A 17,006-nucleotide genomic window follows, 5' to 3' on the forward strand; every position below is an offset into this window, starting at 1 on the left:
TTTTTCACCTGCGATAGGCAGAATAATGCCCAGAAGAGACATCAACACCCTAACCCCCAGAATCTATAAACATTACCTTACACAGCAAAAGAGATTTTACAGATGTGATTAAGGTTATGGACTTTGAAATGAGGAGATTATCCTGCATTATCTGGGTGGGACCAATCTAATAACATGAATCCTTAAAAGTGGAAATTATTCATGGTTGTGGTCAGAGGCAAACATGACTGTAGAATGGTTACAGAAATACAATGTTGTTAGTTTCGGTGATGGAAGAGGAGGCCAAGAACCAAGGAATAAGGGTGGCATCTAGAACTGGAAAAGTCAAGGAAATAGATGTTTACCTATAGTCTTCCAGAAAGGAATGCAGTCCTGTTGACACCTCGATTTTAGCCCACTGACACCTGTATCAGACTTCTGACCTATAGAACTGTAAGATAATGAATTCATGTTGTTTAAGGCACCAGGTTTTTGGTAACTTATTAATTAGAACTAATATGCCCCTCTAACCAACACCTTTTATCAAATATTCCATTCTGTTCCTACTAAATTAAAATGCCATATTTACTGCATAAATAATTCCCATGCACATGTTGGTTTCTGAACTCTCTATTTTGATCCCCTGGTCAGAATAGATCTCTTTTCCTGACCCAGAACCATATTGTTTTAACTACTGTTACTTTATAATTTTTTAAATGTATTGAATCCTTCCTCTCCTTTAAAAAATAGGCTCCATGCCCAGCATGGAGCCCAACGCCGGACTTGAACTCGAGACCCTGAGATCAAGACCAGACCTGAGATCAAGAGTCAGATGCTTAACTGACTGAGCCACCCAGGTGCCTTTTAATCCCCATTCCTACCTCTTTATTTAAGACCTCATCATTTCTCTCTTTCCTTGCATCTTAACCACCTTCTGTCTCCGGTTTCACTCTCCTCCAGTTCATTTTCCGCTATATAACTAGCATGATTTAAAATAAAGGTATCATCAGATTTCTATCATTTAAGTCCTTCACGGCCATCCTTCATCTCCAATACAAAGTCCAAATTCCTTGCTAAGGTGCATAAAAATGGTATGATCTTCACCGTGCTGCCTATGTTACCAGTGTCATCTCCTGCCACTTTGCTCCAGACATCAAAGCTCACAGAGTGAACCACACTTTCAACCCTTTGTATCCTTGGATATGTTGCTGCCTCTACCTAGACTGCCTTTCATTCCTCCTCTGAGCCAGTCAGCGCTGTACATTCAAAACTCAGATAGAGCATCAAATTCTCCGGGCAAACTTTCTGCATTCCTCACTGTTAGACTGAGCTAGCGCCTCTCCTTTGCACTCCCATAGCAGCACAAATATATCTCTCCTAGCAAGCACTCATCCATTTTGCAACTGCAATTGTTGATTTACTTGTTTACCTCCCTCACTAGATAGTGATCTCCTTAAAGGCAGGAACTGTCTTTCGTTTATGTATCCACAGTGCTTAACAGAGTGCTAACAATCTTGTAATAATAATAAAAATATGAAAAATAATGAAATAAGTAGTACCTCTTATTAAAACCTGGGCTAAGTGGTTTTCATAATTCAATAACCACTAAGTGTCAGCTCATAATTTTGTGTTCTGTGAAACTGTTTTTACCTAAAAATAATACTGTCCAGCTTGTTCACTCATCTTATTCACAAGACTTGGCTACAGGCGACTTTGGGATGTTTCCAAAGGAAGAAAGTTTCCTATGTTGAACAAATTCAAAAGAACATGACTCAGGCTCTAAAAGTAATCCAGAAAAGAATTTCTAAAATATTTTGAGTAGGAATGGTATTATTGGATTATTTTGATAGGAATAACCCTTATTTAAATGCCTGTGAGAGCCACCAGATTTGGTTAGTTGCCCCTCCTTTGTGCTCCCATAGCAATGAACACAAACATTTAGCCAAGCACATATTGTGTCATGTGGAAGTACTGTGTTTAAATATATTTTCCCCATTACCAGTGGTTTTCAATCAGGAGGACAATGCAGGCTCCCCCCCTTGTATGGGTGTTTGGGGAAATTTTTGATTGTCATAATGACGGGAGGGAGGCACCCCTGTCATTTAGTGTCGAGAAGCCAGAGATGCTGAATATCCTACACTGAGCAGGACAGTCTAGTACAACAAAGAATTAACCTGCCCAAAATGCCCACAGTGACCTCATAAAGACGCTGACTTTATTTATCTTTGATTTCCCATTGGCTAGGAGAAATCCAGCACTAAAAGTCACTCTGAACTAAAACCGCAAAGTAATGGGGGCAGGAACACCTTGTCATAATGTGTAGGTTATTGGGCTTAAATAATCAGATTACTTTGTAATCACCATTCATAGTTACTTCTACATTTCTGTATTATATGATTGATGAAAGGCGAATGAATGGTAAGAGAATAAAGTCATTAAATCCAGATATTTCTTTTTCTTTTTTTGGTCCAGGTAAGGTTAATTCTAATAGAAATAGCAACAACAAAAAAAATCATCTTTAATATTTTCTTCCATCAATCCACCCATCTCAGGGAGTCTCCTTCATATTTTGGCATCTACCTCCAGAAGCCTCCCGTTTGGCACTACCTAGGAAAGACATCCTGGCCTAGAATATGAACACCTGATATTCCATTCCATCAGGTCCAAGGTCTAATTGTTTAAGCTGACAATCCAGGCAGATCCCAGGTAATCTGGTTTCCACATTATCTCTAAATTCCCTTCCAGTTATAACATTTTATGACTCAACACCCATTAAAAGTCTATAATATTTCACAAGTCCTTCCTAAGTTTATTCATGATTCTAACCTATTAATGAGCACTGACAGTTTCTCCCAGTGCCATAAGTCGAAGTGCAAGAGAAAATTTTAAGGAGAAGGGGACACAAGATCGTATTTCTGGGCTGCTGGATTCTGGGTTACTCTGATCATGATTTTTAGGAAACCACTTTCCACCATTCCCTAGGTCCATTCCTAGTTGCAAAACAGCATTGTTTATTGTCCACTTTTGCTAGAATAACAACTTCATAGGAGCAAGATCCTTGTCAGCTTTATTTGTTCTGCATTCCCAACGCCTAGAACCATATCCATTATATCGTGGAACTCATTAAATATTGTTGAATAAATGAATAAATTAATAAGCAATTTACCATAAGTAGAGATTTATATTTTTTTTATATTATTCATTTATTTGAGAGAGAGAGCATGAGCAGGGGGAGAGGCAGAGGGAGAGGGAGAAGCAGGCTCCCAGCGGAGCAGAGAGCCCGACATGGGGCTCGATCCCAGCACCCTGGGATCATGACCTGAGCCGAAGGCAGCCGCTTAACCGTCTGAGCCACCCAGGCACCTTAAGAGATTTAATAAAATAAATAAATAAAAGAATAGAGTAGCATATTCTACAACAAAAGGAAACTTCATGTTGTGGGGCAACTGTGTGATAGATTGTAAACTCTGGACTGAATTGCAAAGTCACGGGAGGGGCGAGGAACCCATATGCATGACATGAAATATAAAAACAGACATGGCTGAATTATAAAGAGCCCTTAAGCCTGTACGAAGGTCAAATGAAATTCATTTATCCCTTAAGTCTGACCTGGGTGAAGAATATCTGATAGGCTCTCAGCAAAAATAAGATCAATTCTCAAGTGTTACCCTGAAAAGTTCAAAGTCCTTTAGCTTAACCAATAATCCTGGACACACTTAAACCCTTATTTTACATGATCCTAATATACACATTAGGAACCAGGCAAAATATCTCATAGGAGTAATGTTTAATACCTATCAGTGGCATACAGAGAAATGACAATACATTTACATCATTTGTGTTTAATAAGAACCAGTAATTATTTCCATTTTCTAAAAGGACAAAATAAGGAGATATGAAATACATGTCAACCATGGACCATGCAAACCATCTTAAATCAATACCACATCCTCAGTGAAATGTCTATGCAACCAGACCAAAGTAAGAGAATTTAAATAAAATTGAAAAACCAACTCAAACACTGACAGTACCATAGTTTTAAGACTTCAAATATTTTTTGATTTTAAAATGTCAATGAGAAATATGGGAAAGACTTGTGAAAACAATGTGCATTATTCATTGCATAGACTAACAAATTTTTTAAATGTTCAAAGTCCCACAGAGTGTTGCAGAAGAAATTCTGTCTCCTGGATCCTTAATTCAAAATCACTACCATGGGAAATGTTTCAGTTGGCAATTGTATTCAGCAGCAAGTATCAGAAAAACATCACAATGTGGTTTTTTTCATGTTACAAGGAGTGTGAGGGTAGACGATGACATCAGGCCAGAAGTTTCCCTTCTATCTTTCTGCATCTCTATCTTAGCACAGGGTGTTTTGCCCTCCCATTATTTTGTGATCATAAGATGACTGTTCCATCTCTGGCATTGAATCTGAATTCCAAGCAGGAAGAAAGTGACAAAGGGTAAAAGGTATGTGCTAGCTAAAACTTGGAAGAGATTTTTCAGAAACCTCTACTCAGTGACTTTTCACTAACGTCTCCTTGACCAGAACTTGCCTCACCTGGCCACCCCAAGCTCTAAGGAAAGCTGTGAAAGGTACTGTTCTGCTGGCACATTGCCCTCCTCTTGGCTTCTGTAGGATATATGCATGGTAGACTGTTCAAGTTAATGCAGTTTTGAAGATCCAACTCAGAGGCACTTGGTTTTGAAAGGGTGTGAACCTCATAGGCAAACCTACCCTGATGCTGATGAAGCTTACACGTCAGCTTCCCTCACTCATACGGACCCCTCGAAAGCCTTGGGAGAAATCCTGGACATGTGTTCACAAGGTCATATATCCTTGTAAAATTGGCACCATTAAGATATTTTAGTGGCAATTAATTAATATTATCGTTCTTGCCACGCTGACCTTCCCACCCTCATGACAGGTAAGTGTTATGGGAATGGCCATGGGTATTTGGGGAATCAGGCTAAGTCAAAGCTAAATTGAGGACACATTCAGTTTGAATTGAATGGGATCTATCAAGGAGGTTCACACATTAAGGAGGTTCTGTATATAGTTGAGTTCTTGCCAGCATAGGAATTGTTTCCAGGAACACTCCTGCTGCTCACTCTGCTAATTCACCTGGCACCATGATGTGAAGGCACACAGCTCAACATAAAAGCTCGTTGACAAGCCGCTACAATAGGACATTGGTGACAAACTATTCAGTGAAAGTCTTCAACTCAGAGTAGTCAATTAGTCACTGACAAGAACATCTGAAATGCTCTGAAATCTCATATATGAAAGAAACCAGGTAAAAGTTTCCCAGAATTTGACAATAATCCTAAAATTTTACCTGACATTTCTGATAAGTTACGATGCTGAAAGAAACTTTTCTAAATTTTAAATAACAAATTTCAAGCTTGCTAGAGGAAAGCCTAGATTATCTTTCTAGTCTACGTAAAATCTTTGAAACCTTCCTATGAAGAGGCAAACAACAAGCATGCAGCAAAAAAATTATACTTTAAAAACAGAAGTGTGTCAGGCAGTTAATCAAATTTGTGTTGTTTTCCCTAGATTTTGTGATATTCATGGTATTTGTCAGTTTAAAAAATCTAATTTGTTGTGGTTCTTTTCCTCATTTTAAATAGTCACTTTTGTTCCTAATTTTGTATTCTTTCTATTAACAAGTTCTCTCTACCTACAAATTGGGTAACTTTCAAGCCTCATGGAGCCAGGATCTGCCCTTGAGCCTCAGGAACCCTGGGTGTCCCCCCAATAAGAAGTAATCTCTAAGGCCTTCCAGATTTACCTTTATATCCAATGGAAAAAAGGAGTGTAAGGAGAGTAACATTCTCCCCTCAAGTCAGAATCAGAGCTGGCTGCAGATGCCCACTTGAAGTGTCCTTTCCCCTGCACTGTACCCTGAATTCACTTGGTCTTCTTAGGTGAAGGTCATGGTCAGGAATCCCACAGCAGCCAGGGAAAGGCAACAGGAAGAAGCAAAAGAAAGTTGAGTTGTTAGTTCTCTTATTCTTCCCATGGTATCCTTAAGAACTCCATTTGTCACGTACCTACATTAACACACTTTCTGCTTGGATGTAAGAAGGGGTTTACCCTGCAAGGCCAACGCACTTCCCTAAGCATGTCCAGTAAAACATCAATCTCACAAATCTCTCCTTCTTTGGTACGATACATTCAGGGAGGGCTGCCTATTAGACTCTTCTCTGAAGATTCCCTAAGCACACCAGCTACTTCAGAGCTTTGAAAAGTGCAGGTGGATTGACTTTGATTCTGTCGTTTCCCAATCTAATTCAATCACAAGATCCTATAAACCCTAAAATACATCTCGAGAATTTTTGCTCAAAATGGATATACAAACATTTTATTCATAATATTGTTATTTTCATACACAAATGTCAAGGCTCCAAAGGGCATTTGGATTTTGAAAGAGCTCTTAGTAACAAAAGAAACCAATCTGTAACAATGGACTTTAGGGTGTCATGGCCCGAAGGGTAGATATAGTTTAGGACAGTGTTAGGGGACCCTCTGCACACACTTCAAATTCCGACATGTTGATGACTGTTTTTCTAGCCATTCATAAGGCAGGTCTTGAACCTGTTCACAAAAGAGATTATAATGGAGGATGTTGTTACTTGATTATGTTTCCATGCTGTATTCTCAGATTTGGAATTAGCTGCCTATTACATCAATAATACTTTAACACATGCACTTTTCAGTTTTTAATTACAGAATCCATGGAATGATTAAGGTATAAAAGCTGCTAATTTTCCTTGGTTAATAATAAAGCTAGTTTGGATTGCTATAAGAAATCTTGTTTAGGGGTTCCTGGGTGACTCAGTCAAAAGTCTGCCTTTGGCTCAAGTCATGATCTCCAGGTCCTGGGATCAAGCCCCGAATCGGGCTCCCTGCTCACTGGGAAGTCTGCTTCTTCCTCTCCATCTGCCTCTGACCCCCACTTGTGCTCACTGTCTCTCTCAAATAAATAAATAAAATCTTAAAAAAAAAAAAAAAAAAGAGGGGCGCCTGGGTGGCTCAGTTGGTTGGGCGACTGCCTTCGGCTCAGGTCATGATCCTGGAGTCCCTGGATCGAGTCCCGCATCGGGCTCCCTGCTTGGCGGGGAGTCTGCTTCTCCCTCTGACCCTCCCCCTCTCATGGTCTCTCTCTCTCGAATAAATAAATAAATAAATCTTTAAAAAAAAAAAAAAAGAAATCTTGTTCAAATTTGCTCTTTAAAATATTCGGCTCAGGTCGCCTGGGTGGCTCAGTTGGTTAAGCGACTGCCTTCAGCTCAGGTCATGATCCCAGGGTCCTAGGATCGAGTCCCGCATCGGGCTCCCTGCTCTGCGGGGAGCCTGCTTCTCCCTCTCCCACTCCCCCTGCTTGTGTTCCCTCTCTCGCTGTGTCTCTCTCTGTCAAATAAATAAATAAAATCTTTTAAAAAAATAAAATAAAATAAAATAAAATATTCGGCTCAGGTATAAACTTGTATAGTATCAATAACCAAGCATTTGATCAAAGAAGGGAATCTGTGAGCTCAGCCATATGCTAAGATAAATCACATGCATGAAGTTAGGAGCCATGCTTAGAAATACCAATCCTGGGGTGCCTGGGTGGCTCAGTCGTTAAGCGTCTGCCTTCAGCTCAGGTCATGATCCCAGGGTCCTGGGATCGAACCCCGCATCGGGCTCCCCGCTCTGCGGGAAGCCTGCTTCTCCCTCTCCCACTCCCCCTGCTTGTGTTCCCTCTCTTGCTGTTTCTCTCTCTGTCAAATAAATAAAAATTAAAAAAAAAAAAAAAAGAAATACCAATCCTAAGAGTGAATGAAAGGCCTACTTTAGGAGGAGGAGAATCACTACCACCATGACTTCAGAAGCCTTACCAAAACCCTGTGTCTTAAATGACACAAGATACATTTCCATGATGACTTTGAGTTTTCTGTTTGCTTTTATTATTTATTTATTGCTTTAATAATGCAATTGCCTGGTCTTGACATATTTGGATCCTTTTTTTTGTTTACCTCTTGTGCTGAAAGCAAATGTCTTACGTGCCGGTGCGTAGAGGGCATAACTGAGGCTCTCCATTGATGAAATATATTTCTTTAGTTTCTATTCATATTAGTCTGCGAAAACAAAGCCCAGGAAATGTAGGAAAATCAGTCTCTGCAATCAGAGCTGCCACATACGGTTGTGCAGGTTGTGGACTGTACAATATGCACAACTATATACAGCAGCTCGTGCTACAACCTTTCCTGCGGATCTGTGCTGTAATCTTCCATACTTGCAGAAGTAAGTTGACTGAAGAAGAGGAGTATGTAAAGAAATCTTATGAAATCCTGTGATTTTTTTTTTTTCACACATGAAGCAAAGTTGATAATTTATTCTCTAACTTTGAGTTCCACACTCTTTATTATGGGGTAAATTTTTGTAGTTGGGAGAAAAGTTCAGTGAAATAAAATTTGAATACAAATTAGAAGTGGGAGCTCCTGGCTGACTCAGTTGGAAGAGCAGGTGACTCTTGATCTCAGGGTCATGAGTTTGAGCCCCACGTTGGGTGTAGAGATTACTAAAAAAAATAATAAACTATTTTAAAATTTAGAAGTGAAAGTTGTAATTATTTTCTATTAAGAGAAAAACATCCATTTTTAATATTTTAATTGAAGTGCAAAGTTCTTGGCAACCACTGCATGAATCATTATTCTGCTCATTTCCTGCTCCTTTTCTAACACACCCCTGTCCTCAATCAGTTCAAAATGCAGAATATCTACGGCTGGCAAGTTGGAGTCAGTAGCAACACTTCTCTGAGGTACATTTTTATATATTTGCTGTTAGTAGAGATTGAACTAGTGAAATTCTTCCAGCCCTCAACATTAAAGACATGAAACACTCTTCACAAGCCCAAACACCCTTTCCCAACAAGATAATGTCAGAAACAAGAAGAAAACAGTACCTGAACAAGATCTACAGTTCAATAGATACCATTTTCCAAGGGGCAATAATTAAATATATACTCATATTTTGCTCCTGAAATTATGCATATTGTCCCTGGACAATTGACCCTGTTCATTTTGTAAGATATTGTCTTCTTAGATCTCTTTTGGTGAATAAACATCTAAAAATGCTTGCTCTTGTGAGGTTTTCTGTTGAGATCCTGATTGGTTCAAAGGCACTGTAGCTGCTTTAAGAGAGACATGGTGGGACTGTTCCATTTTATTTAAATATAATGTGGAGGGCGCCTGGGTGGCTCAGTTGGTTAAGCGACTGCCTTCAGCTCAGGTCATGATCCTGGAGTCCCAGGATCGAGTCCCACATCGGGCTCCCTGCTCAGCAGGGGGTCTACTTCTCCCTCTGACCCTCTTCCCTCTTGTGCTCTCTCTCTCTCTCATTCTCTCTCTCAAATAAATAAAAATCTTAAAAAATATATATAATGTGGATAATTGTCTCTTGCTTATTAAAAAACATCACATACGTTTTTTAATGCTCTCAAAAGTTGACATATATACGCCAATATTATATATATAGCTATATATATAATATATGGCAGCCAAGTAACTGACATTTTATATGTATGTACAGGCAAGTCCTTGGTTGCGTGGGCAGAGTTGGTAGAGAAGTAAAACAACGAATTTCCTCTTAGTAAGGTGAGCAAAGGCATCCCTTTAAGTGGCTCTAAAAGACTAAGTAACTTGCAGTTGAAATGCACAACAAGGTGTACAAGAAAGGAAGCAGTCTGGCTGTAGGAGAGACTTCACAGTGAGTTGGAAGAGGAAGATTAAGACGGACTGGGGAGTGAATGGAGTTGGGCAGGGGGTGGGGCCTTTGCCTGACCAAACTCAAAATACCAAATTTTAAGAGAAAAATACCAAATTCTACACAGCCATCACTGTTAGTAATTAGGCAACACTGTCAAAAATATTTTTTCATGGGGCGCCTGGGTGGCTCAGTCATTAAGCGTCTGCCTTCGGCTCAGGTCATGGTCCCAGGGTCCTGGGATCGAGCCCCGCATCGGGCTCCCTGCTCCGAGGGAAGCCTGCTTCTCCCTCTCCCACTCCCCCTGCTTGTGTTCCCTCTCTCGCTGTGTCTCTCTCTGTCAAATAAATAAATAAAATCTTTAAAAATACATATATATTTTTTCATGTCAGGATGTAGTTATATTATTCTTTTTCTCCCCCATTTGTACTAATATATGCAAATGTCATTGCGTCTCTACTTTCTTAAATCATTAAGGGAATTTGGAACTACAGAATTCTACTTTTCCCGAAATTTTCTGGTTTTGGTGAGACAAACTTAAATAAACTCCTGAAATATTAAAATATAAATAAATAGGCCCCTAAAGACTTAGTTAGGTTATTTAATGTTTTGCTTTGTTAAAACTTATTTTCGGGGTGTCTGGGTGGTGCAGCCGGTTAAGCATCTGACTCTTGGTTTCGGCTGGGGTTGTGATCTCAGGGTTGTGCGATCGAGTACCACGATGGGGCTCTGTGCTCAGTGTGGAGTCTGCTTAAGACTCTTTCTCCCTCTCCCGCTACCCCTCCCCCTCCTTGAATAAATAAATAAAATCTTTAAAAAAAAACAAACTTATTTTCACAATCTCTTTCAAAGTAGTGGGCATATGGCATATCTCAAGCAATATGTCAAACAAATCATAATTTAGGTCTTTAGTTCGACTAGAAGAACAAAATGTTCCTTCCTCCTGGAAGCAGGAGACCCTACCTGCCGGAAAAGGATCTATAAAGGAAAAGCAGACTCAGAGTAGTAAACTTGGAAATCTAAACTTTTACAAAGTGGTAACATGTTACAAGGTATTTAATTGTACGTGTTAATGCTGGGGAAAAAAGATACATGATAAATTTCTAGGTTTTAGGCAACGTATTTATACTTTAAATCTTCTTATACTTAATGGGTAATCTCAGAACATGAGGTTTCTTATTTTAAATATGATAGAAAAAAACATGGAAAAGGAAACTGGTTAAGTAACATTTTCCTTGAAATAGCATTTTTTTAAACTTCATAACAGTATAGAACTACAGGCATAAATATAAAACACCCAAAGAATTTAATACTGTGTTTTCAAAGTGTTATTAATGGACTGCCCTCATCAGAATCACTGGGAGGACTTGCTAAAATGCAGATTCTTGGACCCCACCTCAAACTTTTAAAATCAGGGTAGATGAGAACTCCAGAATCTGCATTTCAGCTAATACCCTCACATGACTCCTAAGAATGCTAAGGTATGAGAACCACTGCACCAAAGTTTCTTGTCAATAGAATAATCATTGTGTGCCCATTTTTTATCCATAATACCTAACATGCCACCTGGCCCAGAGCAGATGGTCAATAAATGTTTACATAAGCAACTTGTATAGGGGAGATGGTCTTTCTCCTCTTAAATCACAACTTAAGTCCAACCAAGTGTTTACCTAAAGAAAGTATTCATCTAGGGGTGCTTGGCTGGCTCAGTCCATAGAGCATGTGACTCTTGATCTCAGGGTTGTAACTTCCAATACCACGTTGGGTGTAAAGATTACTTAAAAATAAAATTGTTAAAAAAAAAAAAGGTATTCATCTATGTTCTATAGTTACTAGGGAAAAACAAGTACAAAAAAAGGTAAGAGGCAAAGGATGTAGGCTGGCCAACTGGAAATACATTATGAATGTATTTGATGTACATATTTAATGTGTGATATAAATGCATAGTCTCACTTAATGTGCTATAAATGTGTCAGCTCAATTAATTAAAGCATGAAACTTTTTTGCTCAGCAGCACCATTTAAGAATAACAATGGATCAACAGAGCTCCAATATCTCAACTACAAAAAATATGTAAAATACTTGTATCTTATGGATGGGTAGAATAATTTTCAATATAAAAATCTGCACATTTAAAACTGCAATGGAAAAATCCTAGAATGAATGTGCCAAAGTAGAGGATTGGAGTGGGTTTGGATAGGATGTATAAAAGGGCCATTATAACTATTGAATGAGCAGGTTGTGAGAGCAGCTGGGCTGGATAGAGTTGGTGGTTGGGTTGGCGGTGATGAGAATGGGAAGTTAGACCAGTATCCAAAGATGCATCAAAAGTAGGTCTGATTGACTAAGGGATGGAAATCAGAAATGATTACAAATGGCCTTCAAAACCTTGCATGATCAGGGGCGCCTGGGTGGCTCAGTTGTTAAGCGTCTGCCTCCGGCTCAGGTCATGATCCCAGGATCCTGGGATCGAGCCCCACATCGAGCCCCGCATCGAGCCCCGCATCGAGCCCCGCATCGAGCCCCGCATCGGGCTCCCTGCTTGGCGGGAAGCCTGCTTCTCCCTCTCCCACTCCCCCCTGCTTGTGTTCCCTCTCTCACTGTCAATCTCTCTGTCAAATAAATAAATAAATAATCTTTAAAAAAAAAAAAAAACCTTGCATGATCAGAAAAATCTGACCCTAATAAATTTATCCTTCAATCTGGATAAGCAAATCTTTGCTTATTTCAGTTCTTTACTGATTGTAACTTAAAGTCTTTCATATCTATTTACCTACTGATCAATTTTAATGCAAATTTATAGCACATTTCCCCATTTCAGTACCTTATTTAATTGATTAAAAGGAACAAAGCATGGCTCTGATATCACCAGAATCAACATTTTTGGTAATATGTAACATAATTAAAAAATAAACCTCAAGTCCTGTTCATCCAGTAAGTTTCTAATGAAAGGGCCATATAACCAAATTCATTTTTCAAAATAATGAAAAGATTGTTTTCAAAAAGGTATCCGTAACTATATTGCTTGCTACTTGGAAGTATTTCTCTTAGAAATAGTCTTTTATTAGCAGTGTGTATGTGTGTCTTTTAGATTGGTCTTCTAGGCTAGCCCACAAAATCATGTTCAGGTCACTCTGAACTCAAAAAGCCCCAAGAATAATGAGTCTTTCTGAGCCTTGATATCTGCAGCCCAGAGTCACTCTGAAGTTCGAAGGATCACCCAGCCAGTGGGTTTTCCTGTATGTTTGTTTTGGGAGTGAGGCTTAGCCAAAGCAGTAGCTCCAGTGGTCCTCTTCGTTGGGGAAGTGTTTTTTAGTCATGAGGAAGGGTTGCCTTGCACGTTCCAAATAGAACCTGTACATTTCAGAGCCTAATCTCTTGAAAAGGTTCTACACAGTAGAAAACGCGGAATTTGAGGTTTGGTATTTTTGTGTCTTCATCGTACAGAATGCCAGTAAACAAGTAACCTGAAACATGGTTGTTATTTTAAATAGAGAAAGTCTAAGGGGGAAGAAAGCTATCCCCACAGTGGATAATTAGTAAGTGCTGAGTAGAGGGCACTCCTGTGACATAGCTCATGGATTCCCTTTCCCTAAAAACACAGGCAACACTTGTACAAATGCGAAAGACTGGAAAGAGAGGCCAACGTGGGAAGAGCTTTTCCCCCTCATTAAATGAGAACCAGTGCTATTAGAAAGTAAAACCCCACAGATATATGCAAATAAGCATACTGCTTCTTTGGAAAACACAATGGAAATAGAAATAGTGGGCTTTCTTCCTCTTCCATTGCTATTTCTCAGCACTCCACGGGAACATGACATTATTTAAAATGCTTCAGTGCATCCTTCAGGTGTTTCTTTCGCCATCCAGTATGCTGGGTAGTTAAATTTCAGCTGAGTGATACCATCACATAAAGGGGTTTTATATTTTGGTGTGTGCAACAATAATGATTTGAACATACTTTTATTATATGACTAGAAGCTATGATTCTTTTCTCTACCTACCATTAGGATGACTTACATAGCCCACATTCCACAATCCTGGTGTGATGTATAGGGATCCATAAAGGTAGGCTTGAGGTTTAGAAATTTTAAAATTCAGGCAAGCTAAATTGGACAAAATCAAAACTATTTGGGAGATTCATATCAGGTACTAATCAGCATCAGAAATATATGAGGATCAATCGTTTTCAGTTTGTATTATTATTTTTTTTTCTTTAAAGATTTTATTTATTTATCTGACAGAGAGAGACACAGCGAGGGAGGGAACACAAGCAGGGGGAGTGGGAGATGGAGAAGCAGGCTTCCCAAGGAGCAGGGAGCCCGATGCAGGGCTCGATCCTAGGACCCTGGGATCATGACCTGAGCCGAAGGCAGACGCTTAACAATGAGCCACCCAGGCGCCCCTGTGTTATTTTTTATGTATCTAAATCACTTAAAAAAAAATTGCTTCCAATTACATTAGGCACTCAACTGAAATTTTACATTATCTGCCTTCCTTATCCTAATTTCATCACAAAAGCCTGCACATTTATAGAGTAAGTTTGTGATTAATTTTAAATTCACTTTACCAGTGTTTGTCAATTAATTATGATTTAATGGCCATCTCATTGTTTACAGATATATATGCAATGTTTTGTTCATTGAACAAATGATTGAACGTTCCTTGAAATCACTGGGATGGAGAGCCCCTATTTGGTAAGAGCCACATTATCAACATTAACCCTGCCTGGCTTTACTTCAAAGGATTTGAGAGGACAGCGGGGCCATATATACAACCATTCCATTAGAAATCACCTTTGTGACAATTTTGACAGAAGACATCCAGCCACAGTTGGTGAGAAACTCAACTGCTCTTTAGGTTTTAGCTTACTGGATGTATAGACTGATCTAACCCTTGAGAATTTTCCTCACAGTGGCCTCACAGCTGCTTCAGGTCACTCTTCCACTTTGGTTCTAATCTTTTCTCTGGGACAACTCTCAAGAAATCTAAGTGGTTGTTAAAGGGAGGTTTTCGATCACCCTGAAGTCCTATCTTTTCTGCTCAAGTCTTCCCAATTTTTACTCCAGCTTAAGCAGACCACAGCAAAGAAAGATGAGACTCTCAGCTCCCTTGGTCTGGACTTCACCATTAATTTAGACCAAAACCACTTATACCAATCTATCTATCAATCAATGTATCTATCTATCCATTCGTGTATTTAAATAACTTACCTCACACTGGGAGCTCATGTAGCAGCTAGAGTTTGGGACTGTTATTGGATTTTGTTAACATTTATTGAGTTCCTACTATGCCTAAGGCATAGGGTTGTCAGATAAAATATAGGACATTCAGTTAAATTTGAGTCAGATAAACAATGAATTATTTTTTTGGTATAAGTATGTCCCAAATACTGCATGATTATATTTAAACTAAAAAATTGTTCATTGTTTATCTAAAATTTAAATTTAACTGTGTGTCTTCTAGTTTTATTTGTTAAATCTGGCAACCCTTTTAAGACAGTAGCTCATTTTAACAATAATAATAATAATAATAATAATAATGTGAAATAATTCTTCATAATAATAATGTGAAATTGGGTACAGTTTTACTCCCATTTTATAGATGAATAATAACGCTAGTAGAGCCCCCCAGCTAGTGACAGGGGAGTGGGGATTCAATTTTAAGCTGTCTAAAACCACAATGCTTTACCCAGGACAAAGGTTAGTTAGAAATAACTGCTGAACTTCAGAAAAATACAGATGCTAGGGTCTGTCACAGACCTCCTGAATTAGAATCTTCAGTGGAATAGCCCAGGCATTTCTATGTCTGGATAGAGCTAGATAATTCTGCGGTGCAGCTGGGGTCGAGAAGATCACTTCTACTGCTCCCAGATGTTTTCACATGAAGTGCTATTAAGCTGGTGTTCTGCTTGAGAAATTAATTTTTTGAACATAAAAGCAAAATTTTATACTTACCTGTTAGATTATTAGGTTTGGTCTATTTTGATACCATTTTAAATTATTTTCAAATCTTAATCCTGGCACTTTTGAAGATTCCTTTTCTGCAAAATAATAGTCTTAAGCTTCTTTTAGAGTTACATAGATTTTTGGGAATTTGATGTAAGCTATAGATTCTCTCTCGGGGAGCAGGAAACACATATGAACACCCATGGGATTTGGCACACAATCTCAGGGGTTCGGCAACCTGTTGATAGATCCAAAAATCCATGGACCTCCAGGTTAAGAACCCATTCTTAGAGGATTTTCAACTCCCCACTGCAAAATTTACTAAAAATGCTATTAATATATTGTTAAGTGTTGTTCATTCTTCCAATGAACTTCATTAAACTTTGAAAAACAAAACGAGTTGCTTTTTGCATTGTAAAAGTAATTTTAGGAGAAATAAGTACTCCTATACCCTACTAATGAAAGTATGAATTAATTTTTTTTTTTTTACTTTTGGCAAAATACACTTTACATAAAATTTACCATCTTAACCATAGTTAAGTAGTGTTGAGTACATTCACATTGCTGTGTAACCAATCTCCAGAATGCTTTTCATCTTCCAAAACTAAAACACTATACCCATTAAACAACAACTTCCCATTCCTGCACTGCTAGCACTCCTAGAACCACCATTCTACTCTCGGTCTCCATGAATTTGACTACTCTAGGTAACTCATATAAGTTGAGTCATACAGTATTTGTCTTTTTGCAATCTGCTTATTTCATCTATGTTGTAGCATAGATGTTGTCAGAATTTCCTTCATTTTAAAGTTAGAATAATATACTATTTTATGTGTATACCATATTTTGTTTATTCATTCATTGGTCAACAGACGCTGGGTTGTTTTTGTCTTTTGGCTATTGTTAGTAATGCCGCTAGGAGCATGAGCGTAGACAGTGGAAATTTTATACAAAATTTCTTGAAGGAAATTTAGCAGTGTCAATAAAGTTACTACAGATTGGTGAATGATAAGATATATAAGGATTATAAGAGAGGGGATGAGGGGTACCTGGCTGGCTCAGTCAGTGGAGCACGTGACTCTTGATCTGGGGGTCGTGGGTTCTAGCCCCATGTTGGGTGTAGAGATTACTTTAAAAATAAATCTTAGGGTGCCTGGGTGGCTCAGTTGGTTAAGCAACTGCCTTCGGCTCAGGTCATGATCCTGGAGTCCCTGGATCGAGTCCCGCATCGGGCTCGCGGCTCAGCAGGGAGTCTGCTTCTCCCTCTGACCCTCCCCCCTCTCATGTGCTCTCTCTCTCTCTCATTCTCACTCTCTCAAATAAAT

The 17,006-nt window shown here is 38.9% G+C and overlaps 1 protein-coding gene across 1 annotated transcript in view; it reads right to left on the minus strand.

The window, feature by feature from the left end:
- Positions 1-17,006, minus strand: part of TLK1 (tousled like kinase 1) — a 203,894-nt gene that overhangs the window by 179,146 nt on the left and 7,742 nt on the right. The gene's annotated exons all lie outside the window — the stretch shown is intronic.

This window comes from Neomonachus schauinslandi, chromosome 3 (assembly GCF_002201575.2).
Source record: "Neomonachus schauinslandi chromosome 3, ASM220157v2, whole genome shotgun sequence".
NCBI classification, from domain to species: domain Eukaryota; kingdom Metazoa; phylum Chordata; class Mammalia; order Carnivora; family Phocidae; genus Neomonachus; species Neomonachus schauinslandi.